Raw genomic sequence first — 16196 nt, 5'->3', positions numbered from 1 at the left:
GTTACATGCTCTGGGGTTAATAGATAACGTGAAGCAGGGAGAAGGGGGAAGGGTCTTTCTTTCCGTCACATCCCGAGATCTTCCGTTCGCCTGTCCCTATCTACTACAGACTGGGATCAAATATGGACTGGGATCAAAGAGGGACTGGGATAAACGAGAGATTGGGATCAAATATGGACTGGGATCAACTAGAGATTGGGATCCTACAGATTGAGATCCTAGAGACTGGGATAAACTGGACTTGGATCAAATAGGGACTGGGATCAACTAGAGATAGGGATCAAATATGGAACTGGGATCAAATAGTGTTGCGTTGCGGTCCCCTTTCACCGTGACACCACCGAGCGCGGGCGTGCTGGGCGGCGGGGGGAGAGAACGGGTGGCTGGTCCCCCCTGTAAATGCTCTGCAGTCCCAGTTATTGGCGCGGGGAGAGATGGAGGCGGCACGGGACTTGGGGTGAACAGGTTCAGTTTATTTCGCGTGCCCCAAGACGCCTTGGGGGGGCGAGCAGATGTTTTATACAAGAACTTATGGGGAGGGGTATAGGAACAGCAACCAATAGGGGAATAACAGGGGAGGAGTTTGGGGTAGGACTAACATACTAAACAGTCTGTGAAAGGGGGGCAGGGAAAGAAGCGGGGGGAGGGGAGATTCACATCTTGGAGAGAAGGGGGTTAGGAGTGAGATGGGGGGGGTGTGTACAGACACTGAAAGAATGAAGAACACACTCCCGCACCATGGGTTTGAATTTTTGGGTCGATTTGTGGCGATTTTTGGTTTCCATTGATAAAAATCTATCCGGGGGTGGGGCCAAGGCTCATTTGGGGCGGGGCTTCAGAAGGGGCAGGGCCAGAGCCGGGAGGGGCAAGGCCTGAGGGGGCGGAGCGGCAGTGGGCGTGTCCAGCTGCAAGGGGCGGGGCCAAAACACGAGGCGGGGGTCTAAAGAGGGCGTGATCAGTTTCTGGGGGTTCATCCTGCTGTTCCCACCCCCCCAAATTCCCCAGGACCCTCCCTCACCGCCCCACCTCCATCCTTGGGACACACCCCGAAATCTCTCCAGCCCCTCCCTCCTCGGCCCCCCCGAGCTGTTTTCACCTGGCAACCCCCAAATCTTTGGGAATTCTCACCTGGGACCCCCTAAAGCTCCCCTGCACCCCTCCAAAATCTCCTCAGGACCCCACAAACCTCACCTGGGACCCCCAAACCTCACCTGGAACCCCCCAAATTCTCACCTGAGACCCCCAAACTTCTCCTAGGACCCCTAGACCTCACCTGGGCAGGTGGGAAACTCCAAATCCTTGGGAATTCTCACCTGGGACGCCCCAAACTTCACCTGGGACCCCCCAAACCTCACCTGGGACACCCCAAACCCTCACCTAGGACCCACCAAACCTCACCTGGGACCTCCCCAAAGCTCACCTGGGACCCCCCAAAGCTCACCTAGGACCTTCTCAAAATCTCCTCAGGATCCCCCAAAAGCGGCCAAAGGTGAGGCGGGGCCGGGGCGATGATGTCACCTCTTCCTGTTTCCCCTCTCCGGCCCCACTGCGTTCCCGCGTGTCCCCAACTGTCCCCGGCCGTGTCCCCTCCCCTGAGTGTCCCCAGCGGCCATGGAGCCCCGCGAAGTGCGACAGTCCCAGCGGGGGGGCGGGAGGGGACAGGGGGGACACGGGGGTGGCAGAGGGGACAGAGGGGTGGCGGGGGCTGGAGGGGACAGAGGGTGGTAGGAGGGAACAGGGGGGGACAGTGGGAGACGAGAGGGTGACAAAAGGGACAGAGGGGACAGCAGAGCCCTCCAGGGAGGGGACAAACAGGACCACAGGAGGGCACAGGGGCCACTGTAGGAGGCCACAACTGCCACCAGGCCCCTGACACCACCTGTGTCCCATCCCCAGCTGTCCCCCCACCAGGTGCTGGAGGCGATGGTGGCTGTGGTGGCCACACTGGGCAAGCTGGTGGCCACCCTGAGAGAACTGATGGCCACCGTGGCCAGGCCACACAGGGACGTGCTGCTGGCCGTGTCCCCAGAGTTCCTGCGGGTGGCTGTGGGGACCTTGATCTTTCACCTCCAGGACGCCCTGCGCCACTACCGTGTCCCCTCCCTGGGCCACTGCCCTTTCCCCTCCCTGGGCTGGAGCCTGGCCAACCTCGGGGACACCCCAGGGACCACCTGGGCCTGTGTGAGAGCCCTGGCCAGCGCCAGGCGTGTGCTGGACAGGCTCATGGACAGCTGGGCCCGGCTGGCCAAGGCGGCCACCGAGCTCCGCGACGCCTGCAGGGATGCGGCCACGGGGAGGGGACAGCGGCTGGAGCTGCACCTGGGGCTGCTGGGGGACTTGGTGGCCGCGTGTGACGAAGCCACCGCGTTCCCCCGGGAGCTGCAGCGCCGGCTCAGGGACATCGAGGCTGCCCTGGAGGGGACAACGGAGGTGTCCCCTGATTTCCGTGTTGCCTTGGTGGGCACAGCGGCCGAGGCTGAGCAGCTGTGGGAGGCCAGTGCCCGCCTGGCCACGCGTCACCTGCTGGGGACACTTGGGGACATCAACACCCTCTTCTTCTGTCCCTCTCCTGGCCACGGTGGCTGTGCAGTGGCCGAGCGGTGCCAAAGAGCCATGGAGGACATCCCGAGGCTGCTGTGCACAGAGCAACATCACCACTGGGCCGTCATCAGGCCGGTGTCACCTCTGCAAAGACTCGGGGACATTCTGAGGGCACTTTGGGAGCGCTTGGGGACACTTTGGGAAGGTGTGTGGTGACGCCGGTGGGGGCGGGGGGGGTGAACGAGCCTCCCCTCAGTGCCTTGCAGGAGACCCGGCTGTGATTTGGGGGCCGGGGGGGTCCCCAGGCAGCCCCCGCTGCTGAGCACTGACCCTGCCCCGGGGGGCGCCGGGACCCCCCAAAAACTGCACCCGCACCCCCTTCAGTGCCCCCGAATCCCCCTCGAGCACTGATCCCCCCTCATCGGGCACTGGGACGAGTGGAGACCCCCTCTCGGTTTTCTGGGGGTCGAGATGACCCCGAGATTGTGAAAAGTCCTTTACTCCCAGCCCGCGCAGGCAGAGAAGGAGTCGAGATGCGGAGCTTTGCTTCTCAGGGACGTTTATTGTCCCTTTTCTCTAACAGCTTTGTCCGCTCTGCTGAGCTCTGTCTGGCAGGTCGGTCTGTGGCAGTCTCGTGCCCTCAGGGCGCTGTTTGCCTTCTACACTAAAAACTACCTGTACTGTGTTTACAATAACGTGCCAAAATCTATCATTTATGTTGGACAGTGTGTCTCTACCTTCAACCAACAGAAAAGTGTCACCATCACAGCAACACATGGAGGGCAAAAAGAAGGAGAAGAAGGTCAGGACACACCAAAATCCCTCCACCTTGTCCCATTGAACCCCAATTTTAAAATGTTAAAATTCTACTTTTCCACCCTGTGTTAATTCACCTACCACGCTACTCAAACCCTTGTGCCTTGTAATTCCTCATACAAAGTTGGCAATTTTCTCCAGGGGCTAAAACCAAAGCCACCGGTGTTCTTGACACCATGCCAAGGTCTCCGAGGCCCCTGCCAGGGTCTCGAGCCATCCAGGGCAGCCAGAGGGATGTCCTGGATTCTGACACCCCCCAGTTACTGAGCAGTGGGAGCCCCCCGGGCACTGCCCCCCCCCTCACCAAGCACCAGGATAGGGACCGGACCCCCCCTCGAACCCTGGGAACCCCACAAGCACCGGGACCCCCCAGGCAGCGCCACCCCCGTGCACCGGGACAGGGACCGGGCCCCCCTCGTGCACCGACCCCGCCGAGCACTGGGCCCGGACCCCCTTTGTGCCCCCATCCATGATGGAGGTTCCATCCCCTCCGCTCTGACCCCCCCAGAGCCGCTGGACCCCCAGGAACAGTGCAGGGACTGTGGGGCCCCCAAGGGCTAGGGGGCACAGGGGGTTCACCAGCACTAGGGGAGTCCCTTAGGGTTTGGTCCTTCCTCCCCCCCGTTATCTCCCAAGGCCCACTATTATCATCAGGGTCCCCCCCAATTTACTGGGATCCCCCCATTCACTGCTTCCCCGCTTCATCAAGCCCCCCAAATCGCTGGGAACCCCCAAGCTATGAGCCCCCCCCAGTGCACCAGGACCCCCCACTCACCTCCCATCCCCCATCTATGGGAACCCACCCAAATCACAGCAGCACGAGGTGAAGAAGCCAACACCTTCCCCACACCCAGCAGGGATCACCAGGACCACGGATCAGCAGGGCTCTGCCCAACGGGGGTCACTGGGGATGATCCAGCCCGGATCCTCCCATGGGGGATGGAGCTGGAGCAGTGCACCAAGCTCTTCCCTCACTCTCTTCCCTCACTCCAAGCTCTTCCCTCACTCTCTTCCCTCACTCCAAGCTCTTCCCTCACTCGGGGCACTCACAGGGCTTCCCTTAGTGGTGCCTCCGTTGGTGCTGGGTCAAGTGAGAGCTCCTGGAGAAGCTCTTCCCACACTCCCCACACTCGTAGGGCCTCTCCCCCGTGTGGATGCGCCGGTGCACGGTGAGGTTGGAGTTTTGCTTGAAGCCCTTCCCGCAGTCGGGGCAGCGGAAGGGCCTCTCCTCTGTGTGAATCCGCTCATGTACGAGGACATCAGAGCTGGTCTGAAACCTCTTCCCACACTGGGGACACTCGTAGGGCCTCTCCCCTGTGTGGATGCGCTGGTGTTTTCTCAGGCCTGAGCTCCACCCAAAGCTCTTCCCACATTCCAAGCGCTCATAGGGCCGTTCCCCAGTGTGGATCACCTGGTGCTTGATCAGGCCAGACTTCTGTCTGAAACCCTTCCCACACCTCCCACACTCGTAGGGCTTCTCCCCGGTGTGGATGCGCCGGTGCTCGGTGAGATGGAAGTTTCGCTTGAAGCCCTTCCCGCAGTCGGGGCAGCGGAAGGGCCTCTCCTCTGTGTGACTCCGCTCATGTACGAGGACACTGGAGCTGGTCCGAAACCTCTTCCCACACTTCCCACATTTGTAGGGCCTCTCCCCAGTGTGGATCCTCTGGTGCCGGATCAGGCTGGATCTCCAGCTGAAACCCTTCCCACATTCCAAGTACTTGTGGGGTTTCTCCCTGCCATGAGACTTCTCCACCAGCTCCGAGCTCCGGCTGGATCTCCGCCCGCCTTCCTGGCTCAGGGGGGCTCTTTGCTCCCCGCAGCTCCCTGGGCTGGGTTTGCAGCTCCTCCTCCTGCAGCATCTCCGGGGCTTTTCCTCCTCCTCCATCCAGACACGCCCAGGGAATGAAAAATCCTGGTTTGGGGAAAAAACAAGAGGAGAGCACCTTGGACTGGAGGTTCCTCCTTGGCCAAGTTAATCTCAGGAAGTCATTGGGAATCTTATGTCTGTAAGAACCTCCAAAACACCAAGATTTAGCCCAAAAATCCCACAAACTTCAAGATACTGATCAAAAACTCCCCAAACATCACAAGTCAGCAAAAACCTCCTCCAAAACATAAAGATTCAGCTGCCACATAAAACCAAAGCACCAACATTTAGCCCAAGAAAGCTCAGAAACACCAAGATTCACCCCGTGAAAATCCTGGATCCCCCTCCACAGTCACCTGCTGCATGTGGGGGGAGCAGTGCTCCTGAGGGTGGAGGGAGGCTGCAGATACAGGGAGGGGTGGAACCTTGTGCTGCTTCCTCTTTCTGCTCCTCCTCCTCCTCCTCCTGTGTTCCTACTCTTCCTCACACTCCTCTTCCTCTGGCCATTCCTCCTTCTCCTGCACAATCCCACCTTCTCCTGCCACCTACATTGTTTGACCATTTTGTTCCTCAAGCCTGCTTCTCCTTCCCTTCTCCTCCTGCCCCAGGCCCAGCACCCACTGCCGGCTCCCTCTTCCCCCCAGACCCACAGCATCCCAGCCGAGGGGCAGGGATGGAGCTGGGGCAGGTCGGGCTGGGGCAGCGCTGGGCTCTCGGCCGCTCCCGCCCGCACTCGGTCCCCACTGCAGCCGCTCCCGCCAGGACAGCGCGGGGGGGCCCGGCCTTGGCGCTGCCCCACTCCCACCTCCCCAAATTCCCCTCGCGGGGGCGATGGGGCCGAGGGGGGGGCGCAGGTGGGGTCCAGGTGGGGAACGCGGGGAGCTGCGAGTCTGCCTGGCAACTGGTGAGTCATCAGCGCCGCGGACTCTGATTGGCTGAGCTCTGCCTGAGGGCTGCGCCTGCAGCAAAGAGGGGACACCCTGCTCCAGGGGGGATGTCCCGCAAACGGGGGACCCCCATGAAAGGAACAAGAGCAAAGTGTCTTTACAAACAGATGCTCTGAATCTCCTCAGAGATAGGGTCAAGCAACTTTCATGTAAGTAAGTGACAGGAGAAGCCTTGGTTTCAGAAAATGTTATTAATTGATGACACAGACTGCTGCTCAGCCAAGGCCCTGCTCTATTCATGAACTTCCAGAAGAACAAGAAAGACTTAACAGAGCCATGAATATCATTTGCTATATAAAAGCAGGGAGCATATTAAGGGAGTATGTAGTAGGTGGATTAGGAAGTCTGTAGCTCTCAAGTACTTCAGCCAATGGGGAAAGCAGAGGGAGATGTGGCCAGGAGAATTAGGATGAAAAGGAGGCTGTGTCCTCCAACAATTGGAGAGATCCCATGGGGAATGTCCCATGGCCCCTCCTATTTTAAGAAATGAAATTAATTTCACAGGACTCCTCTGTCTGCTTTGTGGACAGAAACCTCTGGTGATGTCAATTTTCCCGCACACCCTGGGGCAGGGAGTGCAGCTGAAGGTGCCTCACCCACTTTGGGTGATCGGCTCCCTTGGCTGGCGGCGGCACCGGGGATTGATTGGGGACCCGGCAGTGACCAGGAGACAGACGAGTGACACATCAGGGGGGTCTGTGAAGAGTCAGCAGGGAGAGAGCACTGAAAATCTCATCAGTGAGTGCCCTGGGATCTTCAGGGAGTGAACATGGCAGGGCACCCATGGAGGGGAGAAAAGGGAAAGCCAGGGAGGGGTCCTGGCCAAAGGGAGGATGATCCCAAAATGTCTCTGAAGGGTCCCTTGGGAGAATGCTGAGGTAGTTTGCACATTCCCCCAGAGGTAATTAAGGACATGGACACCCAGGGGGGCAATAAGGGAAGGGGAGAAGGGATTTGGACAACAGGGGATGGATGGTGTTGGTGTGCTGGGAAGGGATTGGGTAAAGGGGAGTGTGCAGCAATATGGTTCAGGCAAGAAGCAGCAGGAGGAATGTGTGTGGTAAGAAAAAGGATGATGGCAAAGAGGAGGAACAGAAAAATACTCAGGACTGGGATGTTTTTCAGCAGGGTCTTATCCTGACAATTTGCCAGCTGATACTTTGAATTCCCAGTTTCCAGGAGAGGAAAAGCAGGAGGTCAGGATGTCAGGGGTTTCTCTGTGGGGGGCAGTGGCAGCAGCGGGTGCAGAGCTGCGGGACCGGGAGCAGGGCTGGGGGCCTGTGGGGAGCTGCGGGGCCGGGCCGGGGCTGTGGGGCAGCCGGGGCTCAGCGCCGGGCGCTGCCTGAGCCCACCAGCCCCGGGCAGGGCCGGCAGTGGCCCCCGGCCCCCAGGAGGCTGCGGGACGCCCCGGCCGCTGCCCGGCCCCGGGGAGCTGCCGGCCCTGCCCGCCGGGGGGGCCGCCTTTGGACACTGCGGCAGGACAGGCACCGGCTCTGCCACACGGGCTGTGCAGGGGACCCTGAGCACAAGGAGCAAAACAAAGGAACTTCTGGGAAATGCAGAGTGCACATGGAAGGATCAGGATTTTCTGTGAAGGATTTGGCTTGGGTTCCTGCAGAAAGGAAAGATTTTGCAGAAAGCTCAGCAGCTCTCAGAGGATGAGCACCCACAGGCAGTGACCGGGGCTGCAGGAGTGGCAGAAGAAGGCCCTGCAGCACTTGGGCACAAAGGCACAGCAGCTGAAGGCAAGGAGGGATGAGCAAAAGGCCAAGCTGAAGGCAAAGGCCATGGCAGAGTTCCAAGAGCCCCTGAGGGACCAACCCCAGGGCCCAAGGGGGCCCCAGCACCCAGGGGACGGCCTCGGCCACAAGCACCTGGCAGAGGCATTGCCCTCCTGGCCAGGGCAGAGCCCACCCAAACAGCCCCTGGGAAGGAGTCAGGGCTCCAGCTGCAGCCCACAAGGACACTGCAAGCACAGACAGCAGCACCCTCAGGAGGAGCGAGTCCACCCCTGCATGGACATGGATTGTCAGGGCTCTCTGAGCTCCCATCCCACCGGGGACCCACCACACTGCAGCCCTGGAGAACATCCAGGCTGCATCTGCATCCAGAGGAGGCCTCTCCTGATGGACACAGGGGCCTCTCCATCCACTCTGAATCTTACACCTAAGGGGGGAACATTGTAAAGGAGTGTTTTCATTATTAAGGGAATAAATGGGAAAGCTGAGCTGGTATCATTTGTTCAATTAGGAGCTGTGGGAGGTTAATTTCAACGAAACTAATTTTTTTCTCTTCCTACTGTGATTGTAATTATCTAGGAAGGAATTTGATGATGGCATTGTAATATTGTAAAAGGTGATACAGAGGCTATTGCTGCTGTACCTTTGTGTCAAACGTCTGGACTTTTTAACCCCAGAATGCCTCCATGCTGTGGTATGGACAGGAGAAAGCAAAACTTGAGAAAATGAACAACCAAAAAATTTGATGCCTCAGCTGTGGCTCTTCCAGACTCAGAAAAGAAATTGGAATTGTAGGTGAATGTTCAACAGGGCCATGCCAAAGGAATTCTTGGGCCAAAATGTTTCACCCAGTGGCCAGAGTGGCCTCATTGTCTGCAGAATTGTGCAGCCACAGCTTCAACGGGAACCGAGGCCCAAAACCTGATGACAACAGGATCTCCAACTGTTCCAGTCTGCCATCAAGTTCAAGCTTTGATAACCAAAAGAGCCTCGCAATGGATGAGCAGCGCTCGGTTATTACAGTGTGAAACTTGTTCAGTGGCACAGGAGGATTCAGAACTGAGGACAGGGGAAGGGTTTAACCCAGCCTCCTGTTTGAACAGCCCCCAGAGGGGCTGGGAAGAAACCCAGCACTGCATTCAAGTGACAGAGCTCCAGACCCAGCCTGGGCGAGATTCAGGAGACATTGCCTGGCCTGAGGCAGAAAATGTCTTTGTGGATGGCTCTTCAAGGGCAGCAGAAGGGAAAAGAGTTCCAAGACACGCTGTTATTGAGGAAAGGGAATCAGACAAAGCCCAGGTTACCCCCCATGGTCAGCTCAACCGGCACAGCTGTGTGTGCTTGTAAGAGCCTGGCACTGACATGCCCTGGGCAGGAAGGCTTCAATATCTTCTGGTGACACCATCTCACCTAACAGGGGGGCAAAAGCAATTCTGATTGCTCAGCAACCACTGAAAGAAATAATTCATACAAAAGGGATTGTGGAAGCCATAGACTCAGACAGCAGAGCTCATTTTACAGGAAAGATCCTCCAGGGGGTTATGGCAGCTTTAGGAATACAATGGGACCTCCAGAACCCCTGGCACCCCCAGAGCTCAGGCTGGGTACAAAGAATGAAAGGGGATGGAAAGAAACACCTTTGGAAGCTGGGGATAGAAACCAAGATGCCATGGGTACGGCTTTTGCCATTGGCTTGGGCAAGAAGAAGAGCCAGACCCAGGGCAGATATTCAATCATTTCCCCTTGGAATTGATCTTGGGAATTCCTTACCCTGGGAATTCTCTACCTAGTGCAGGGTGGAGATAAGGGATGCACAGTTAAAGCAGTCTGTGGCCAGAATCCTGTCTCTGGTGCAATCTCTCCCCCAGGAAGCTGGGCTGGCACAGAGCCTGCCTTGGCACTTTGCTGTTGCCAACATCCCAGCAGGACATCGGCTCCTGCCTAAGGAGTGCAGAGCAGCACCACTGGTGGCCAAGTGGCGTGGCCCGTGCCAAGTGGCCCCGAGGCCAGAAACAGCCGCCAGCACAGCTGAGCACGGGGGGACCCCTCAGCCTCGGCTCCAGGTCTCTGCAGCCCCGGAGATTTGCACTTCCCGCCTGCAGCAGGAGGATGGGAGGCCCCCACTGAGCCTGCACTGAAGGCAGCGCAGCAGCAGCCAGGGCTCCACAGCGGGGCAAGGCCCTGGGCCTGCCCACACATCCTCTGCTGAAATCCTCGGCCTGGCCACCCTCCTTTGGCAGCTCCAGCCACCGGGGACAGCCCTTGCTGCCACTGCTGCAGCTTCAGCGCTCTCTGGGCCTGCCCTGCCACAGCTGCTGGGCAAGAGCACGGCACAATTCCACTCTGGCTCTCACTTACACTCACACACTGCCCTGCCTGCCATGGCATTGATGGAAAATACACCAGCTCATAGACTTTAACATTGTTAACCTTTGATTTCTCTACTCAGGCTTGCTTTGCCTTGGCCCTGGGGGAAGAAATGTTAAAGGTTTTGTTAAGGGATGTTGCACCACTCAATGGAGATGAGTTTAACACCTCAACACACTGGGAATGGCCCAAAAGATACCCACAAAGAGAATGCCCAGCAGCAAAACATCAACCTCAGCAGCAAACAGCAACCAACACCTACCCCAGACACTGCCAGGGCTGCAGACACCTGGTCTGCAAAAGGCTGAGAAGGAAATCAGCACTTCCCACCTCATTAACAGCTGAAGCAAAGAAATCTGCACAACTTGAAACTACAGAACATTAAACCAGTGGATTTAGATTGCTTTAGACTGTATTAAGTTAGGGAAAAATCGAGTAAAACCCATGTGTCATGGAACGATTTTCTCTGCACACCCGGGCTATGTGGGGATGGAATGATTTCTGTTGCACATCATGGCCAGAATCAAGAAATGCCTTTACTCTAACACTAAACATATTGGTGGAGTTTTTCTTTTTCCTGCAGCTTCAGTGCAAAGTATATAGCATGAGAATATTTTTTAAAATAATCCTACCTCTATATCGGTAGTTAGGTTTGGTCAGGGATGTGAGAATGGGTTTTTACTCTGAGAAGAACGAGAAAAAAATTAATGGCCTTGGAACTTTTTTGTGTGTTTTTGTTTCGCTTTTAACGATGCCAAAATTTTGGCCTGGGTTTTTTGACATTTACCTTTGGGCTGCATTTTGCAAAACTAGAAGAGATTTAAAGGTGCCCTTTTAACTCATAAACATTAAACAGAGGATTTGAAGGGGGAAAAAAAATCAGCAGGTTGTAGGGGGGCACATGTGAGGCTGCTGAAGCTGCTCTGGAAGAGAAGCTGCATTCCAGGCACCCAGGAGAGGAGCTTTAGAAATGCAAATTAACACTGCTGGTGCAGAGTGGGGACAATGTACCTGGCTCTTCTTGCCTGGGGCAGGAATTGGCTGATTCCCTCTGCCCCTCACCCCAAGCTCTGCCTGCTTGCACAAATGGAATCTGCACGGCTGAAGGCAGAGCCCATGGTGAGGATCTGACTCTGAAACAGAAATGGCTGAGGCTGCAAAGGGAAACAGCAAATGGAGAATGTTGTGAAAACTTCACTAAAATAAGGGGGGATCATCCCTCTGCCCACTCCAACATCTGCTGCCCCTGTCTGTGCTGTACAGGGTGTATCAGAGCACTGGGGCTTTTGCTAGAACAAGTTCAGAGAAATTAGTTGGAATTCAAGTATTTGATGATGTATTTAGAAAAATGCAGTCATTGATGCAGCCTCAGCTTGAGGGAGCACACAGAAATGGGGAAAAGATGAAGGGCCACCAGAACAAATCCTACAACACCACGGACCAGCCCCTGGGAACCCAAACTAATTCATACCAGGAGACAGAACCCATTTATCATTTAACGGCATCATTAGATTAAAAGCTGTCCTCAAAAGAAGAAGCAACTAGACAGCTCCAGCTCCTGACCAATCCACTGAAAGAGGAACACAACATTTCACATGGGGATGGGATCAGATTATCTGTTAGCAGAAAAAGGAGGAGTTTGTGGAGAACTAAATGATTCAAACTGCTGTTGGCAAAGAGATGACAAAGGTAAAGTGGTGAAAAAGATAAAGGTGAACAGTTTATGTGTTGGTCCAAACATGGAAAAGATGGGAATGAGACACACTTTCGTGGCTCCCGGGCAGACCAGGGGTTAAACAAATGCTGCTTCTCCTCTTCTGTGCTGCAGCAACTCTCATCTTTTTACCATGCTCCACACCTTGGCAGTGCAGCTCATCCAGCAGCTGAGCCAGGGGATGCAGGTGGCAGCCAGGCCTGATCCACAAAGGGCCACAAAAGGACAGGGAATGAGGGCACCGAGAATAATCCCAAAACCAAAGAGCACCCGGGAAGAACAAAACAGAGTCAAGGAGTGAATCTGACTGGAGATAGGGCAAGGCACTTGTAGATAAGGAATTAACGGGGGGAAACCATCAGTTCCAATAAATTTCACAAATTGAGCCACACAATTTCTCAAAGTCCCGCTAAATTCCCGAACTTCCAGGAGAACAAAGACTTAACAGAGCCATGAATATCGGCTGTTATACAAAAGGAGGGTGCATATTAACGAGGACAGGCAGCAGGCGCATCGGGAAGTCTGAACCTTCCAAGGACCTCAGCCGGTGGGCAAAGGCAGAGGGAGATGCGGCCGGGAAAATGAGGATAAAAAGGAGGCTGCGGACTACAACCATGGCAGAGAGCGCACGGCAAATGCCCCACGGCCTCTCCCCCTGCTCGCCAATAAAGTCACTTTTACAGGACTCCTCGCTCTCCTCCGGCCACAGAAACCTCCGGCGACGGGAATTTCCCCGCACGCTCCCGGCCGCGGGGCAGCCCCCTCTGTCCTACCCACAGCAGCCGGGCCGAGCCAGCGCTGCTCCGGCAGCGGCTCCTGCCCAGGCCCCGGCGGGAAGGAGACCGCGGGCAGCCGCTCCCGCCGCGCCCTCAGCCCGGGGCCAGCACGGGCCGGACACGGCACCACCGACCCGCCGCAGCCCCCTGCCGCCCCCTCCGCCCGCAGCCAGCCCCGAGCCCCCGCAGAACCCAGCGCGGCTCCCACCTGCGCCGGGGCCGCCTCCGAGCTCCGCCGACGCCGCCTCACCGCGCTCCGGCCGCTGCCGCCGCTCCCGGGCCCGCACAGACGCTCCCGGCGCCAATGGCGCCGCTGCCCGCCCACGGCCGCCCTCAGCCCGCCGCCGGGGCCGTGCTGCGCCCCGCTCCCACCAATCAGCGCGCCGCAACCGCGACTGACGGCACCAGCGGCCAATGGCAGCGAGCTGGGGGCGGGCTCTGCGCACGGCCCAGACTCGCCCCGCGCTCTCAGGGCCCCCCGCGCTGCGTGAGGGCAAAGCCGGAGATGAGGAACAGCCCCGGGACGGGCCCGGGCCCGAGGCGGGATTGAGCTGCCCACACAAACAAACTTCTCCGCACCTCCCGCCACGGCTTTCCCGGCCCTGCGCCTTCCGTGCCTCCGGCTCTGCGGGAAGCCCGGGAGCCTCACTTCTCCTGCCCCTCATTAGTGCATCGGTGCTTCGCTTTGATTTCCCCCAAAAAGGGAAACCTGCCCAAAGCCCTGTGGGTGAGCGGGGGAGGGGAGAGATTTCTGGCAGAAAACTCCAAAGACTCAGAGCAGGATAAGGAGAAGTCAGTGCAGAGCCTTAAATGCAGCTTTCCCCACGCCTCCCTGCTCCCAGCTGCACCTCCTCCCCCGGCAGGGCAGGAGACAGGGAATGGGGCCGTGCTCAGCTCATCCCCCGCGGCTTCTCCCTCTGCTCAGGGACAGGAGTCGTTCCCTGCTGCACCCTGCGCTCTCTCCCAGCCGAGACTTCTCCAGGAACTTCTCCGAGCCGAGTCCAGCCCCTGGGGCACAGCCCCCTCCAAGTGCTGCAGCGTGGGTCACTGTGCCACGGGCTCGGTCCTGCCAGGCCAGGCTGCTCCAGCGGGGCCCCTCTGCCCACGGGGTCACAGCCTCCTCTCAGGCATCCCCGAGCTCCAGCCTGGCTCCTCCAGGGGCTGCAGGGGGATCTCTGCATCCCCACGGACCTGCAGGGGGATCTCTGCATCCCCACGGAGCTGCAGGGGGATCTCTGCATCCCCATAGAGCTGCAGGGTGATCTCTGCAGCCCCATTGTAATATATGTTATGGAATAATTCGTGCTTATGTAAAATATACATGAAGTCAGTTGTGCTTGTACAAAAAGATTCTTAAAGTTTTAAAAGACCTGAAGACCCAGCCGGGAAAGACTGGAAACCACAGATAACAGAGAAAGAAAGACCTAATTTACAATTGAAAACACGTGGCTCCCTGCAGAGATGGGCACTTTCCGGGGATACTCCACCAGACGCCCATGGTGAAAAATGCACATATGTTAGTTTGAATAGTAGTGCTGTATTAACATTTTAATAGTACTGTAAATGTAGTTGTGTAGTTAAATTGAAGCTTTCGTAGTTAAAATAGAAACTATGTATCTGGGTTTTCTTTTAAGGAATGACATACTCGCTTTGACATAACCATCACAGAACACCCAAATCTTCCAAAGAAGAGGAATTTATGGTTTTCTTGTCAGAAGAATCTAATTTCTTCAGGCCTTGCTCAGACTCGAAGAGGCCATGGGGATTAAAGGAAATAGTTGGCATATAACAGACAGAGTTTCTTGTTTTAAATAGAATGTATGCATAACCATGAAGGATATATGAATATGCAATAGTGTAGTTTTAGGGGTGATTCCTTTGTTCACTAGGTATGCTTGTTGTGGCTTAAGTGCCCCAGAGCATCTGGACATCCTTAATTCTTTGCTTTTTATTGTCTTGTAATTGTCCTAACTCTCAATTTTTATTACTCTAATGGTATTACTATTTTAATAACCATGTTATTATTATTAAAAATTTAACAGCCAAGTGATTGGCATTTTTCACAATTATGGTAGCAAAGGATGGTTTTTAACACCTCTCTGCCGGGCCTTGGGAGAGTCAGGGTGAGGAAGACGGGTCCTGCCCTATTTAGGCAGCCTCGCTCTGTTCCCCTGGTGTGTGACCAGACACAGGTTATGATCTATGGGCAAAAGGAGACAATAAAACAAAGAAAAGGGAAAGCATTCCCTAAAACCACAGTAATTAGCCCCAAGACTAAAGTGTACACGAAGAACCAAGACCCAAGGACAAAGGATAGGTGAGTATTTGTTGGGATGGGGCGGATAAGGGGGGAATGAATGTGTGTGACAGAAGCTGCTGGGTATCCCAGACTTGCCAAGTGATTGCTGTAGTCTCTCATGCTGCTTTTCGTCTTTTTCATGTGAAAAACGGCCAGTAAAGAGACCAAGGGAGTGATAAAAAAGAGAGAATCCCTCCCAGAGAAACTGGGACTGGATCTTAGGAAGAAGAGGAACCCCGTGGAGTGCCGGATTGAGGGATAAGAGTGCCCAAGAGCATCCAGGATTCAAACCTGCTGGGTTGAGGGATTAACATTCCAACAGCACTCAGGGTGTAGATATGTAATGTAGACTGTTTGAAAGTAAAAAGTATCTTCTTGTTGTATGTGAGAGTTAGTGAAAAATAAAAGTGAGTAAATGTAGATGAATGGTAGTATATGTAATGTAGATTGTTTTTTATGAGCTTTTCTTTATCTCCTTGGAGAGAGTGTTAGAGTGTTTCCTGGCAGTCGAAAAGAGAGTATTGCAGAGAAAAATTCCTCACTTGCTGTCCTCCCCCTGCCCTCAACTCTATTCATATTTTGTCCATTCCCTCTTCAAAATACAGATTTGTAAAACTCATGCTCTGTGTCCTCAGATGCCCTTCCCAAATCAAACCTTGGCTTCCTTGCAAATTGCATTGCACTAACTAGCATTGCCTTAAATTTGTTTTGGTGCAGGCAGGGTCACTTTGGAAGTAAGTTGTTGTTTACTTTGTTCCTGCAACCTTTTCAAGCTTGTGAATGGAAAAATTGTGATAGCAAAATAAGTCTTTATTTTTGCACTGTCAGCTGTGAGTGGCTGGTAGCCTTGGTGGAGGGTGCTGTGAATTACAGGCCTGCAGAACACGCATAACAAAAGTAATTTACTTTGTAAGGAAGTTGAAAAAGGGGGCAGAGGTGATTGGCAGACTCACCTCTCCAGGATGTAGGATTAATGTTAGAAAGTGGACTGATATTGGAATGTGGCTGCTGAAATGTGAAGAGAGAAAAAGAAAGAGAAAGAGAGAGAAAGGGAGAGAGAGAGAGAAAGAGAGTGAAGGGGAGAGCGAAATACACCCCCAAGGTCCCCTCAGCCACAGCTATCTGTAAGT

General features: G+C 55.4%; 1 pseudogene; it reads right to left on the bottom strand.

Moving 5' to 3' along the window:
- Nucleotides 1-16196, bottom strand: part of LOC140681475 (uncharacterized) — a 198655-nt pseudogene that overhangs the window by 16174 nt on the left and 166285 nt on the right.

This window comes from Taeniopygia guttata, chromosome 36 (genome assembly GCF_048771995.1).
Source record: "Taeniopygia guttata chromosome 36, bTaeGut7.mat, whole genome shotgun sequence".
NCBI classification, from domain to species: domain Eukaryota; kingdom Metazoa; phylum Chordata; class Aves; order Passeriformes; family Estrildidae; genus Taeniopygia; species Taeniopygia guttata.
The sequence above is the reverse complement of the archived record's forward strand: the minus strand, read 5'-3'. Positions and strand labels throughout refer to the sequence as shown.